The sequence below is a fragment of the Microcaecilia unicolor genome, chromosome 1 (assembly GCF_901765095.1).
Source record: "Microcaecilia unicolor chromosome 1, aMicUni1.1, whole genome shotgun sequence".
NCBI classification, from domain to species: domain Eukaryota; kingdom Metazoa; phylum Chordata; class Amphibia; order Gymnophiona; family Siphonopidae; genus Microcaecilia; species Microcaecilia unicolor.
This window is the reverse complement of record NC_044031.1, coordinates 313812375-313828093: the sequence shown is the minus strand read 5'-3', so window position 1 is coordinate 313828093 and position 15719 is coordinate 313812375. Positions and strand designations below refer to the sequence as shown.

The 15719-nt window shown below is 46.8% G+C and overlaps 1 protein-coding gene across 2 annotated transcripts in view; it reads left to right on the top strand.

The window, feature by feature from the left end:
* Positions 1-2803: 2803 nt before the first annotated feature.
* The window catches only part of MGAT3 (mannosyl (beta-1,4-)-glycoprotein beta-1,4-N-acetylglucosaminyltransferase), a 226168-nt gene continuing 213252 nt past the window's right edge, over positions 2804-15719 (top strand). For both annotated transcript variants that reach the window (XM_030208416.1, XM_030208424.1), the window contains exon 1: positions 2804-3072. The gene's annotated coding sequence lies outside the window, so the exon portion shown is untranslated. The remainder of the gene's footprint in view (positions 3073-15719) is intronic.

Here is a 15719-nt window from a genome sequence, read left to right as displayed (position 1 = left end):
TAAGCAGCGCAATTATCTCTGATTATGGGGTAGAAGTGTGGGAGAACTGTGCCTGAGCATGCGCTCAGCACAATCCTCCCGCACTTGTGAGACAGGTCTGGGCTGGAGACCAATGAAAAGAGAAGGACGCCCATCTTTAAATCAGAAGATGGACGTCCTCAACTGTCCTGTTGCAGGGATGGCCAAATTTCAAGGGGGTGTCGGAGGTATAGCGACAGGGCAGTTAAGGACGTCCAAAATTGGATATTTTTATGAGAAAGACATCTTTTTCATAGAAACATCCAGTTTTGGATGTCCTTAACTGCCCATTGCACAAACGTCCAAAATTTGGACAACCTCAACTGCCCCGTCACAGAACTGTCCAAATTTTGAATGTCCTCAACTGCCTTCACTGGCAGGTTTGCTGTAGGGGGGAATGGGGACAGGGCTCACCATTCCTCCCCAATGATCTGCAAACCCTAACACCAGCTCGGAGCTGGCATAGGGTTTGTTGCGGCCAGCAACCCAATCTTTGGCGCGCTGGTTGCTGATCATTGGGGATGAATGCGTTAAGCACTGATTAGCATGCATTTGCAAGCTACTTGCAGTAAGAGCCCTGTTTAGCATGCATTTGCATGCTACTTGCGCTAACAGCCCTCAAGCGCATTGTTTCACGCGCTCGAGGGCTCTGATCATGGGGCGGTAGCAAACACAGGCACTAGTATGGCGCTAACAGCCTCTAGCGCCGGCGTTTGCTTTTTGATCATCTGTCCCTAGAAAAAGATTTGCGTATCCTGGTTTGCAGAGCTGTCTCCTATCTCATGCATATTCACTGTAGATATCCCGAAAGTCTGGATGTGCCTCAAGAACAGAGTTGAGAAGCACTGCATTATGGTACACCAATGATTCCCAAACCAGTTTATTCTGCTTTCCTGTCTTTCTGCTTTTAGTGGCTGTTGTCCATTTGATCTTTGTCCTCCTGTCTTCTTCCATTCCCTCACATCTCCTCTTTTGTAATGCACTTTAAACCAACAAACAAGGGATTCAGCAAAATATTAAGTACACAGAATTAGAATGATTGCTCTTTCCCTGTTAGCTTTTTCCTCTCTTTCTTTCTTTTCTGCCTCTTTGCCTCAAATTTCACCCTTTTTCTCATCCTCCAGTTCCACTTCCTTCTCTTACTCCCGAGCTCTACCATTTCCCATCCCATCCCTTCTCCAGCTTCCTATTCCCTTCTGTTATCTACTCCCCTTTACCACATTTCTACTTTCTGTATTCACCATTTCCCTCTCTTTGACAACCCCCATAGCCTCTCTCACATTATCCTATCATGTCCAGCATCTCTCCTCCCTCTCATCTAGGTAGTCCAGCATTTCCCCTCCTTCTATCTTGGTAGTCCAACATCTCCCCCCCCTCTCTCCTCTTCTTATTCATCCCTAGTCAGCATCTCCCTACTCTGTCCAACTTCATGTCCAGAATCCTGTTTCAATCGCTGCTTGCGACCTCTAGGGGTGGAGAAAACAGAAAAGTTGTAAAGATACACTGGGGATGGGAAGGGTTTTGAGAGATGGGGATAAATGCCAGTTTATGAGGGGGGAGGGGGAGGAGAGAGAGGAAGAGATGCTGGTTTACAGGTAGGAAGGGGAGAGGGAGCCTGCTGGACGGTCAGTAAAATCAGCTAGACGGGATGCCACCTGCCCAGGGAAAGCAAGGTAAGAAAATGTACACCTCATGAGGGAGGGAAGGAAAACTTTGATGGTGATATGGCACCTGTGGTTCTCCCTATTCTGATCCCTATGCTTGAAGGGAGATTTTAGACTAGTCCTGGATTTCAGGCAATCACATTGTGGAATCTGCAGTTCTGATTTCAATGGATAGGATGAGGAACTACAAATACCACAATGCTTTGGGAAATGAAGGTGTAGCCCAGGGGTTCCCAAACCTGTCCTGGGGAAAAAGTCAGTCAGGTTTTCCGGATATCCATAATGAATATGCATGAGATAGATTTATATACCAAGGAGGCAGTGTTTGCAAATCAATCAGAATTTTCACTGTGGAAATCCTGAAAACCTGACTGGATGGGGTTCTCTCATGACAGGTTTGGGAATCACTGGTGTACCCTAATGCAGTGCTTCTCAACTCTGTCCTTGTGGCACATCCAGACTTTCGGGATATCTACAGTGAATATGCATGAGATAGGAGACAGCTCTGCAAACCAGGATACACAAATCTTTTTCGAGGGACAGAGAAATTCTCACTACCAGAGGTGCGAACTGAATCCAAGATGAAAGTTCAGACCTAGGTCTTCCTTCAGGGACTACTAGAATTTGGCTGGTTTGCTGCACAATTGGAACAGTAAGGTGAACCTGGAAACAGGCAAATGAAAGCATGGTAATAATTACAATAATGATATATTATGAAGACTGTACACATTTCAGTAAAACATTCATATAACAACGGCATGATACTTTCACAGCTTTTTTAAAAAACCTAGGACAGTCTCCAAGAGCGTTTCTAGGAAAGTACCGTTCTGCCAGCTGCGGGCTGCCTTGGACTGTTTGTTCACAGTCCCTAGAATGGTCTCTGCAGTTCCCAGTTTCCTGATTGGCTCGCTCTTTGCAGACGCTCCCTACGACCACCCCTCACTCGCCTCCTCTCCCCTCCCCCCTTCAAATACTTCCTTTGTAAATTCTCTGCATTGTACAGGGAGCGGACAGCGCGGGGAGAAATTTAGCATTTTTTTTTGTCGTTCGGCAGGCAGAGAGAACTAGATTTTAAGATCAGAACGCCCCCCCCCCCCCCCCCAAATTGGCTGGATTTAGGACAGTAGCAGCTGCATTTTGCAGCCGGTGAAACAGGCCGATCACACACATTTTTTCCCCTCTTTTTTTTTTTTTTGTTGAGGGGTCGGAGTGTTTTTGTGTGCCGGCTGAGAAGGGGGAGGAGCCGCCTGGCGTGTCAGTGCTAGAGGCAGCAGCAGCAGCAGCAGAAGAGCCTTGGACTCACCGAGAGATGGAGCTCACCGGGCTAGGCACCCTCCTCCGCCCCCCCTGGCTTCCCCTGTCCTAGATCAGAGCCCGATACAAGCGATGGGTAAGTACCGGGGGCCAGCCGACGGCTCCAGTACCCCAGCAGTGCAATGGCTGTAGCAGGTGAATAGGAGGGGGAGAGTGACGAAAGGAAAGAGCGCTATATGCTTGTGGCATCGCATCGGCTGCCTGCAGTAGATGTACATTACTTATAGGCAGCGATTAGAGCATTTTAGGAAAATGTTGTCTCTGCCTGTGGATCCTAACCGGGAGAGAGAAATTGTAACCGCATGCTATATCCATCTGTATTGCGAAGCCCGGCACTGTGGGTGTGTATACATTGCGCGTTCATAGGGCTATTTAGATATATACATGCACGCACACATGTATAGGTGTCTAGGGATGCACATATAGCTGGAGAGGACTGAGGTTACCCATTGGCGCAGGCTCTGTTTTGATGGGAAGGGTGGCTTTATCGGAAAGAAGCGTCGGGGTCGGTGAAGGGCGAATGACTGAGCCCTGTGGGTAGAGATAAGCGGCTTTTGGGCTGCTGGTGAGTGGCAGTGGCCTGGCATTGCGCTATCGCTCGCCTCTCCGCAGTGCTGTTGCTGTGCCTGTGTTTATGCCTCTCCGTGCTCTGCACCCTCCTCCCTCTGAAGCCAGGGGCGCATTCATTACCAGGAACCCCAGTATGGAAGGAGCAGGCAGAGGCTGATACGCTTGCTTTTTGGATTTGGCCTCGCCGATCATTCTTTTGCTGAAATGACTACAGTGATTTGTTTGTGTTAGTTACTCATTCTAGTGGGTTATTCATTCCTGAGTGTTCTTCACTGCTACGCTTCTCACCCCCGCTTCGCTTGATTTCTCAAGTTTTGAAAGCCTGCCAGATCTGCTGACATGGGGGGGGGGGGGGGGGGTTCAATATGATCTGGGATGGTGCTGTGAATAGCGAACTCTGGGAATCTGTGTGAATAATATTTTATGTGGACCGCTTGACTGGGGCTTGTAGACTTTTTTGGTTGGGGGGGGGGGCAGCAGTCATGGCGTAATCCTTTGCGGCCGCAGCTGGCATTCTGTAGGACAGTGAGTTCATAGGTGGGGGAGTAGAAGAAAGGAGTCATATGGAGTGGGGGTCGGGAGGATGAAGGAGAGAAGGCTGGTAAGGGGGGGCAGGTAGAGGAGGTGCGTGAGTGGGAAAACTGCGTTGTTGTTGGTTGGGGTGGGGGGGTGAAGGCACATGCCAGAAAAGAAATGCATTGGCTGTATATGCTTGCTTTCTCTCCTTCCCTTTTATCAAGTCATTGAAATGTGTGGAGACAGCTGGAATTCACAGCAAGTGCACTTCAATGCTGGCTAGTCCTCTCTCCCTCCCCAGGAAGTTTTCAAACTGTGTGTGATTGAGTTATAGGGCTGAGGATCTTAGGGACAGTGGGTAGCAGTCAGGAGAGGATTTTATATTTTGTTTTATTTAGATTTATTAACTGCTCAGATATTGTGGGGCAGGGTCCTTACTGCTTGCAGTTACATTAAGGTGTCCCTGTCCTCAGGAGTCCCACCTACCCCACTAGCACTTTTCTGATAGACTGTCCTAAGAAGCCTCATTCCTGGTAGAAACACTGGCTCATTAATGAGTCGGAATTACCAACCAATGCTCAACACTAACAGCATGCGAATTATATCCACTTTGTTAGTGTTGTGCATTGGTTGATAAAAGGGTCCAAGTGTTCCTGGAACATGCCCACAAAAATTATGTGGTAGGTACTCTTGTGTGTATGTCCAGTAACGATTGGACCCCCCTCCGACCCTCCAAGCTTGAAAGCTTCCAGAGGATCCATTGGATCCCCCTGACCGCCCCATAAAACTTGAAAACTTTTGTGGGGTCTGGTAGACCCCCCCTAAAACTTGAAAGCTTCCCAGGGGGTCCACTGGACTCCTGACCCCCTCCAAAATAATTTCCTGGTGATCCAGTGGGCCCACTGACCCCTTCCCCCAACTTAACACTGGCCCTGGTGGTCTACTGTAATCCCACCCCCAACCCCCTTCACATGCCTTGTATAGTCAAAGGGAGGTCTGCTCCCTCCTGTCTCTGGGCCTGCCTGCTGCAAAATGGCAGCACCCTGCCCTGTCCATCCTGGGAGGGGCCAAAGTACTATATAAGGAGTTTTTATTCCCTTATATGTTACTTAGCCCCTCTCAGATCATCCCAGGATGCACTGGGCAGAGGCTGGGCACCACCATTTTGCAGCGGACTATGGGACACTCAAGGAAATTACATGGAAGTACTTTTAAAACAAATAGGAGGAAATATGTTTTCACTCCAGGAATAGTTAAGCTCTGGAACATTTTGCTGGAGGATGTGGTAACAGCAGTTAATATATCTGGGTTTGAAAAAGGTTTGGACAAATTCCTGGAGGAAAAGTCCATAGTCTGCTATTGAGATGGACAGGGGGAAGCACCTGCTTGCCCTGAGATTTGTAGCATGGAATGTTGTCACGATTTGGGTTTCTGTTAGGTACTTGTGACCTGGCTTGGCCACTATTTGGAAAACAGGATACTGGGCTAGATGGACCATTGGTCTGACCCAGTATGGCTACTCATGTTATAAGCCACTTGTACATCCCATCATGACCTCATTGCTCCAGTATGTACTGTTTTGTTTTAAATCCTTCTCAGCCCTAAATAGAAGAGTACATAAGTACATAAGTAATGCCATACTGGGAAAAGACCAAGGGTCCATCGAGCCCAGCATCTTGTCCATGACAGCGGCCAATCCAGGCCAAGGGCACCCGGCAAGCTTCTTAAACGTACAAACATTCTATACATGTTATTCCTGGGATTTTGGATATTTCCAAGTCCGTTTAGTAGCGGTTTATGGACTTGTCCTTTAGGAAACCGTCCAACCCCTTTTTAAACTCTGCTAAGCTAACCGCCTTCACCACATTTTCCGGCAATGAATTCCAGAGTTTAATTACACGTTGGGTGAAGAAAAATTTTCTCCGATTTGTTTTAAATGTACTACACTGTAGTTTAATCGCATGCCCCCTAGTCCTAGTATTTTTGGAAAGCGTGAACAGACGCTTCACATCCACCTGTTCCACTCCACTCATTATTTTATATACCTCTATCATGTCTCCCCTCAGCCGTCTCTTCTCCAAGCTGAATAGCCCTAGCCTCCTTAGTCTTTCTTCATAGGGAAGTCGTCCCATCCCCGCTATCATTTTAGTCGCCCTTCGCTGCACCTTTTCCAATTGTACTATATCTTTCTTGAGATGCGGCGACCAGACTTGAACACAATACTCAAGGTGCGGTTGCACCATGGAGCGATACAACGGCATTATAACATCCTCACACCTGTTTTCTATACCTTTCCTAATAATACCCAACATTCTATTCGCTTTCCTAGCCGCAGCAGCACACTGAGCAGAAGGTTTCAGTGTGTTATCGACGACGACACCCAGATGCCTTTCTTGGTCCGTAACTCCTAACGTGGAACCTTGCATGACGTAGCTATAATTCGTGTTCTTTTTTCCCACATGCATCACCTTGCACTTGCTCACATTAAACATCATCTGCCATTTAGCTGCCCAGTCTCCCAGTCTCGTAAGGTCCTCTTGTAATTTTTCACAATCCTGTCGCGAGTTAACGACTTTGAATAACTTTGTGCCATCAGCAAATTTAATTACCTCGCTAGTTACTCCCATCTCTAAATCATTTATAAATATATTAAAAAGCAGCGGTCCTAGCACAGACCTCTGAGGAACCCCACTAACTACCCTTCTCCATTGTGAATACTGCCCATTTAACCCAACTCTCTGTTTCCTATTCTTCAACCAGTTTTTAATCCACAATAGGACATTTCCTCCTATCCCATGACCCTCCAATTTCCTCTGTAGCCTTTCATGAGGTACCTTGTCAAATGCCTTTTGAAAATCCAGATACACAATATCAACCGACTCCCCTTTGTCCACATGTTTGTTTACTCCTTCAAAGAATTGAAGTAAATTGGTCAGGCAAGATTTCCCCACACAAAAGCCGTGCTGACTCGGTCTCAGTAATCCATGTCCTCGGATGTGCTCTGTAATTTTGTTTTTAATAATAGCCTCTACCATTTTCCCCGGCACCGACGTCAGACTCACCGGTCTATAATTTCCCGGATCTCCCCTGGAGCCTTTTTTAAAAATGGGCGTTACATTGGCCACCCTCCAATCTTCCGGTACCACGCTCGATTTTAAGGATAAGTTGCATATCAGTAGCTCCGCAAGCTCATTTTTCAGTTCTATCAGTACTCTAGGATGAATACCATCCGGTCCAGGAGATTTGCTACTCTTCAGTTTGCCGAACTGCCCCATTACGTCCTCCAGGTTTACCGTGAAGTCAGTAAGTTTCTCCAACTCGTCCGCTTGAAATACTATTTCCGACACCGGTATCCCACCCAAATCTTCCTCGGTGAAGACCGAAGCAAAGAATTCATTCAGTCTCTCCGCTACGTCTTTGTCTTCCTTGATCGCCCCTTTTACCCCTCGGTCATCCAGCGGCCCAACCGATTCTTTTGCTGGCTTCCTGCTTTTAATATACTGAAAACATTTTTTACTATGTTTTTTTGCCTCTAATGCTATCTTTTTTTCGTAATCCCTCTTGGCCTTCTTTACCTGTGCCTTGCATTTGCTTTGACACTCCTTATGCTGCTTTTTGTTATTTTCAGACGGTTCACTATCAGTAGACAAACATGATTGAGTCAGGGACACAAGTGGGTGGGTGGCATCCTTCAGTGACTATCAAGTTAATCGTTAAATGTATTTTGATATACTGCCAATAAAGTTAATATCTTAGCAGCGCACAAGGTTAAAAAAAAAACCAAGGCCAAATACTCGGGGGGGAAAAACCACAAGAGGAAAAGTTACAATGTCTTTTTAGAGAGAAAGAGAGACGGGATAAAGTTCACTGGCTCCTTCCCAATTATCAATACCCTGTTCTAAAACAGAAAAGGAAATCGTATAGAGGCATATTTTCAAAGCACTTTGGGAGGCTAAGTTCCATAGGTTTCTATGGAACTTTGGGAGGCTAAGTGCTTTGAAAATGAGCTTGATAGCATATGCCTGTGGTTCCCAAACCTGGTCCTGGAGGTACCCCAGCCAGTCAGGTTTTTAGGATACCCACAATGAATATTCATGCAGAGATTTGCTTGTACTGCCTCCGCTGCATGCAAATCTATCGCATGAATATTCATTGTGGGTTATCCTGAAAATCTGACTGGCTGAGGTGCCTCCAGGACCAAGTTTGGGAACCACTGGCTTATGTATTATTCAATATTAGGAAAAGCCTGGTATAAAAAGTAAGGTTTAAGGAGGTGTTTGAATTTCTTAAGGGACGGCGCAGCTCTTTTTTTTTTTTTTTATGTACCCCGCGCTTTCTCACTCATGGCAGGCTCAATGCGGCTTAGGTACTTATTTGTGCCTGGGGCAATGGAGGGTTAAGTGACTTGCCCAGAGTCACAAGGAGCTGCCTGTGCTTGCAGTGGGAATCGAACCCAGTTCCCCAGGACCAAAGTCCACCACTTTAACCACTAGGCCACTCCTAGGGAAGTTAGAGCTCAGTTCTAGGTATAAAGTTCTGAGCATTCCAGCTCTTCCTGTGTACAGTATTCCCTGCAATCTTCTTTATTCGGTGTGTTCCACTCTGCTCAATGAATGTTGCAATACTTTCTAATTGAAGAGGCTTTTCTTGTTTTTCTGATGGCTGTTTTCATTGATTTTTATTAGGATGTATTAATTTCTTAATTAGTTCAAAGAATTAATATTACATTGAATTTATTTCCTGCTTAGATCCCATAGGATCGTGGTGCATACTAAGCCAGGCTTCAGCCGTGTGTAACCTGTAGGAGATAACCTGACCTGTAGGCAGCCCTCAAAGACTGGGAGTGAAGACAAAGGCCACAGGGTTTCAGGCTATTCCAAATGAATATTTATGAGTGAGATTTGCATTCCCACTGCCTCAGTTGTACTGAAACCTCATTCAGGATATCCCTGTAAATCTAGTCCATTGGTGGCCCTGAGAGCTGGGAGTATAGATCAAATGCCTGTGGGTGTCAATGTTGGCTGTGTCTCATTTGTTTGGATCCAGAGCATCACTAGAACTATTATGAGTGCACACAGATGTCTTCAAATGCCTGGAAAAATGATCTCTTCTGGTTCCATGAGCACCATGAAGCCGAAGAGAGGTTCTTAAAAAGGAAGACAGATCCTCAGTGCAGAAGTCAGGTGGCTTGACACAGTCTCCAGCAGGTCCATGTTTGATGTTGACTCCATCACCTCATGCAGTGGCTTCAAGAGTCCCATTCTGAAAAAAAGGGGTAGGGCCATATCTTTTTGGAGAGGGCACCACTCTCGACTGGGACTTCTTAGTTGCACAGTACTACTACTACTACTATTTAGCATTTCTATAGCGCTACAAGGCATACGCAGCGCTGCACAAACATAGAAGAAAGACAGTCCCTGCTCAAAGAGCTTACAGTCTGGGCAGATGCGCCTTTTCAAACCACGTGGCTGAAAAGCAGTCACAAAGCACCATCATCTCGGTGCAGAAGACTGTAATCAGGGCAGCAGCAGCACCTCAAAGCACAAGTAGTTTGAAAATACTCCAGCACTGTCATCTGCACATAAGAAGTTACCTCGTTAGGTGCACAAATTTGCCATTATACAATACTATCTTGGTGCCTATCTTTTAGCCCCCTTTATAGAATTGCCCTTCAGTCTTTGAAAGTTCATTCTGCACAAAAAAAGCCACAGTCTTTTCAGAAGCCAATAATTTCTTTCTGAATTGGTTTCCGAGTTGCAGGAGGGCCATGCCTTACCTCCTGTATTGGAGAATTCTCAGTCTCTTCTGAAAAACTGTAGAAACTTGTAGTCTAAACCATGTGACTCCACCCCTGAGAATCCTTTCATGTCCATCCCTTCATCTTCAAAAACTCATCTCCTTATGATGCCATTCCAGATTTGTACAGCAGATTTCAAGGGAGGTATTTTTTCTTACTAATGAATATGTTCTATTAAAATTTATAGAACCTCCAAAGGCCACAGTAGCAGTTCTGGTCTATGGTTTCATGGAAGGGCAGCAACTTCATATGTGTCAGCCTCTGGTGTCTGTACATCCAGTCTCCAAGAAATTGAACCTCAAATTTAAGGTACAACCAACCCCTGGATTAAATAAAATACAGCTTTCACTTAACTCTGGTAGTTGAATCATCTAGCTGGAAAGTGAAAAAATGCAGGAACTACTCCAGTACACCGTTGGGGAAAGACCCAAAGCTCTTGTACCATTTAGGAAGGATAATCTTCAAAGGAGCACTGTATTCTGCAGTGATTGCCTCCCATTAGTTGTACATAGTGCAGTGTATGCGTACCTTCATGGGCGTAGTTTGACTGTTTCAATGGGGGGCCTTCCTTTCTTCTTTCCTCCTTACCCAGCACTCCCTCTTCCTCTCCAGTAGTATTTCCCCACCCCCTTTCCCATACCATGCCAGTGTGTAGACCTTAGAAATGCATAAGCTCTATATATAGATCCTTCAAGAGGTAGTGTGTCATGATTTAGGCTCTATACCCTTTCTGATGTTTTGGTGCCATCTCAGTAAAGCCAACACACAATCTCTCCAGTGCAAAACACTATACACAATGGGGTGGATATTGTGTATCTGGATTTTCAAAAGGCGTTTGACAAAGTGCCTCATGAAAGACTCCTGAGGAAACTGGAGAGTCATGGGATCGGAGGTAGGGTATTACTATGGATTAAGAACTGGTTGAAAGATAGGAAGCAAAGAGTAGGGTTGAATGGTCAGTATTCTCAGTGGAGAAGGGTAGTTAGTGGGGTCCCGCAGGGGTCTGTGCTGGGACTGCTGCTTTTTAACATATTTATAAATGACCTAGAGATGGGAGTAACTAGTGAGGTAATTAAATTCGCAGATGACACAAAGTTATTCAGGGTTGTCAAGTCGCAGGAGGAATGTGAAAGATTACAGGAGGACCTCGCAAGACTGGGGGATTGGCCGTGCAAGTGGCAGATGAATTTCAATGTTGACACGTGCAAAGTGATGCATGTGGGTAAGAGGAACCCGAATTATAGCTATGTCATGCAAGGTTCTGCGTTAGGAGCCACGGACCTAGAAAGGGATCTGGGAGTCATCGTGGATAAAACGTTAAAAACCTCTGCTCAGTGTGCTGCGGCGGCTAAGAAAGCGCACAGAATGTTGAGTATTAAAACAAGCACAAGGATGTTATAATGCTGTTGTATTGCTCCATGGTGCGACCACACCTCGAGTATTGTGTCCAATTCTGGTCGCCGCATCTCAAAAAAAGATATAAAGGAATTAGAGAAGGTGCAGAGAAGGGCGACGAAAATGATAAAGGGAATGGAACGACTTCCCTATGAGGAAAGGCTGAGAAGGTTAGGGCTCTTCAGCTTGGAGAAAAGGCGGCTGAGGGGTGATATGATAGAAGTGTACAAGATAATGAGCGGAGTAGAGCGGACAGATGTGAAGCGTTTGTTTACACTTTCAAACAACAACAAAACCAGGGGGCACAAGATGAAGCTAGAATATGGTAGATTTAAAACAAATAGGAGAAAGTTTTTCTTTACTCAGTGTGTAGTTAGACTCTGGAATTCGTTGCTGGAGAACGTAGTGACAGCAGCTGGCCTTACGGAATTTAAAGGGGGTTTGGACAGATTCCTGAGGGAAAAGTCCATTGAACATTATTAATTTTTTTTTTTTTGGGGGGGGGGGGTTGCCGGGTTCTTGAAGCCTGGATTGGCCGCTGTCGGAGACAGGATGCTGGGCTTCATGGACCCTTGGTCTTTTCCCAGTATGGCGGTGCTTATGTACTTCTGTACTTGTGCAAAAACCCACTCATAACCTTACTAAACCATAACAGAACTAATTCCAAGGACACGACGAGCTACAACCTTATGCGTGGAATGGCAGCACTGTAATTACATCGGGCTCTAAAACACCAGTACACTATCTAATGAAAAAAAAAAAAAACAAAAAGGGCTGCAAATACTAGACACTGGCAGAATACTGCACCTTGATCACACATGAAAAACACATGACAACAGATATGACACAAGGAACTAGAAATAAAAAATATGAAGGCAAAATACTGAACTGGAAAATTAACTCAAGAAGTCAGACTCAGCATGCAGCAATACTAGAAAAATTGAAACTTACATGCAAAATATCACAGATGCAAATTTCCAAAAGCTGACATTCCAATTAATACATTCTAAATAAAATACTTTTTTCTACCTTTGTTGTCTGAGCATTTGGATTTTCTATTTGCTTTGGTCCCAGTGTCTTCTGTTTTATGCAGTCTTCTTTCCATTTGATATTTTTTCAATCACCATGTCCACCACCCTCCTGTGTCCTTAGGTGTCCTGTATACCATCTGTAGCCCTGTCCCTTTCCTTCCTCGAGTTTCAGTATCTGTCCTCAGTGTTCCGATCCAGCCCTTAAATTCAGCAGTTTTCCCTCCATCCATATCTAGCATTTCTCCTCACTCCCCTCCCCTCTATCCATTGATGTGCATCTACTTCATCTGCCTTTCCTCCCCTCCATCCGTGTGCATCTCCTTCCTTTGTCTTTCCTTCCCTCCAGCCTTGTCCAACATTTCTCCTCTCTTAACTGCCCTCCACTCCATCCATGTCCAGCATTTCTCCTCTCTTCCCTCCCCTCCATCTATGTGCATCTCCTTCCTGACTTCCCTTCATCCATCCATGTTCAGCAACTCTCCATTCTCCCCTACCCTCTCCTCCATCCACCCATATCCAGTAAATTTCCTCTCCCCTGCCCCTCCATTCATCCATCCATGTCCAGCAATTCTCCTCTCTCCCCTGCCCTCTCCTCCATCCACCCATATCCAACAAAATTCCTCACTCCCCCGCCCCAATTCATCCATCCATGTCCAGCAATTCTGCTCTCCCCTGCCCTCCCCTCCATCCATCCATGTCCAGAAACTCCCCATTGTTCCCTGCCCTCTCCTCCATCCATCCATATCCAGCAAATTTCCTCTCTCCCCTGCCCCCTCCATTCATCCATGCCCAGCAACTCTCCGTTCTCCCCTGCCCTCTCCATCCACCCATATCCAGCAAAATTCTTCTCTCCCCTGCCCCCTCCATTCATCCATCCATGTCCAGCAATTCTGCCCTCTCCTCCATCCACCCATATCCAACAAAATTCCTCACTCCCCTGCCCCAATTCATCCATCCATGTCCAGCAATTCTCCTCTCCCCTGCCCTCTCCTCCATCCATGTCCAGCAACTCTCCATTCTTCCCTGCCCTCTTCTCCATCCATCCATATCCAGCAAATTTCCTCTCTCCCCTGCCCCCTCCATCCATCCATGCCCAGCAACTCTCCATTCTCCCCTGCCCCCTCCATCCATCCATGCCCAGCAACTCTCCATTCTCCCCTGTCCTTTCCTCCATGCACCCATATCCAGCGAAATTCCTCTCTCCCCTGCCCCCATTCATCCATTCATGTAAAGCAATTTTCCTCTCTCCCCTGCCCTCCTCTCCATTTCCAGCGATCTCTTCTCCCCCTGCCCTCCCCTCCTCTCCATGTCCAGCGATCTCTTCTCTCCCCTGACCTCCCCTCCTCTCCATGTCCAGCGATCTCTTCTCTCCCCCTGACCTCCCCTCCTCTCCTCTCCATGTCCAGCGATCTCTTCTCTCCCCCTGACCTCCCCTCCTCTCCTCACCATGTCCAGCGATCTCTTCTCTCCCCCTGACCTCCCCTCCCCTCCTCTCCATGTCCAGCGATCTCTTCTCTCCCCCGACCTCCCCTCCTCTCCTCTCCATGTCCAGCGATCTCTTCTCCCCCCCCGACCTCCCCTCCTCTCCTCTCCATGTCCAGCGATCTCTTCTCCCCCCCCGACCTCCCCTCCTCTCCTCTCCATGTCCAGCGATCTCTTCTCTCCCCCCGACCTCCCCTCCTCTCCTCTCCATGTCCAGCGATCTCTGCTCTCCCCCCCGACCTCCCCTCCTCTCCTCTCCATGTCCAGCGATTTTTCCCTGCCCTCCCTCAGCTCCCCGACAGCCCTCCTCTCCGTTCCTCCCCCACCCCCCCCCCAGCGCGTTTAACCTTTTTATTTTTAGTGGCAGCGACGGCAGTAAAGAAGAAAGCACTTTCGGGCTCGCCTCCAGCTTCTCTCTTCCCTCACACAGTGTCCCGCCTTCTACGATGATGCATTTCCTGTTTCCACGAGGGCGGGACACTGTGTGAGGGAAGGGAGAAGCTGGAGGCGAGCCCGCAGTGCTTTCTTCTTTACTACCATCGCTGCCACTGAAAATAAAACGTTAAACGCGCCGGGGGGGGGGGGGGGAAGGAATGGAGAGGAGGGCTGATGGTTGCGGAGCTGAGGGCGGGACGGAGGGAGAGCTGCCCTTAGCGCTGCACTGGCCCTGCGTTTGGGAGGGAATGCCCCCCTCCCCCCCCCCAAACTACGCCCACGGTTACCTTGCTTCAAAAGGTTCAGTGAATTTCATCTAACTTCCCTTCTCAGACTGAAATTGAACTAACTTCCATTTTACCTGAAGCTGATGTATGGAGAATGCGTCTAATTTGTTCAGCTTCTGATGGCTTTGATACCACTTGTAGAATTTCAACATCGGCCAGTACCTTGCTTTGATATGGGCCTCAGGTCTCAGAGAAGATGTCCATTCCAAGCTGGCAGATGCACCTTGGTGATAACTTATTTAATGAAGGAATTCATGAAGCAGTAGATACCATCAAACATGATTGCATAACCCTGTAACATTTCTCTCCCCCCTATATCATCCTCCGCATGGACAAGCACAGCTCAGTATAGAAGAAGTTTCTCATCTGGAAAAACCTTTCATTTGGTAGACAAACTCAATGTAAGTCTTACTTTAGGCCTCACCAGATAGAAAGAGGATGGTCAAAACAGGCTGCTCTTCTTCAGTCCAAATAATCATCATCTTTTTGAATGAACCATTCAAACGGTCAGTTCTTTCTCCAACTTGTACCCTGTCTTGCCTACAGGGGATCTGGTACAAATTCTGTGAGAAGAGAAAAAGATGACAGACTTCCTGGGTGCTCAGCATAATCCGGTCTGGTATTGCCTACAGTTTCTATCCATCCTCCCAGCCCAAAAGGCTTCTCAGCTGGTCTCGCCTAACACAGTCCCAAACCTACCTTCCTCAGGACAGTCTTGCTAGAGAGGAATTGGGGTTCTACTCTAGATACTTTCGTATCTCAAAGAAGGTAGTGGTGGGGGGACTGTGTCTTGTCTTTGACCTTGGGGATCTTATCCTTTTTTCTCCTCAGAAAAATCCAAAATGAACACACTACCCACAATTTTCCCCTAGTTACCCCAATGGGGATCGATAGTGTTTACTGGATCTTCAGAACATGTACATTCACAGGCCAGTTTATCCCATTTGCAGGCACTACTTTTATTTCACCCTCTACAGAAACCATTATTAATATAAAGTCCTCCCTTTTTGACTTTCCTCAGCTTCCAGGGTGTTAATCAAGTGTCTTGAAGTTGTGGCAGCACAGTCTTCTGTTTGTGTGTTGTTGTTTTTTTTTTCATAACTGAACAGTTTGCTTCTGGCAGCATCATCACTTTGAGAGACAAATTTTCTTCAGCCCTTGGGTTCTTCATACTTTATGGCAACTCAACCCTTCTGCTTACAGAGAAGAT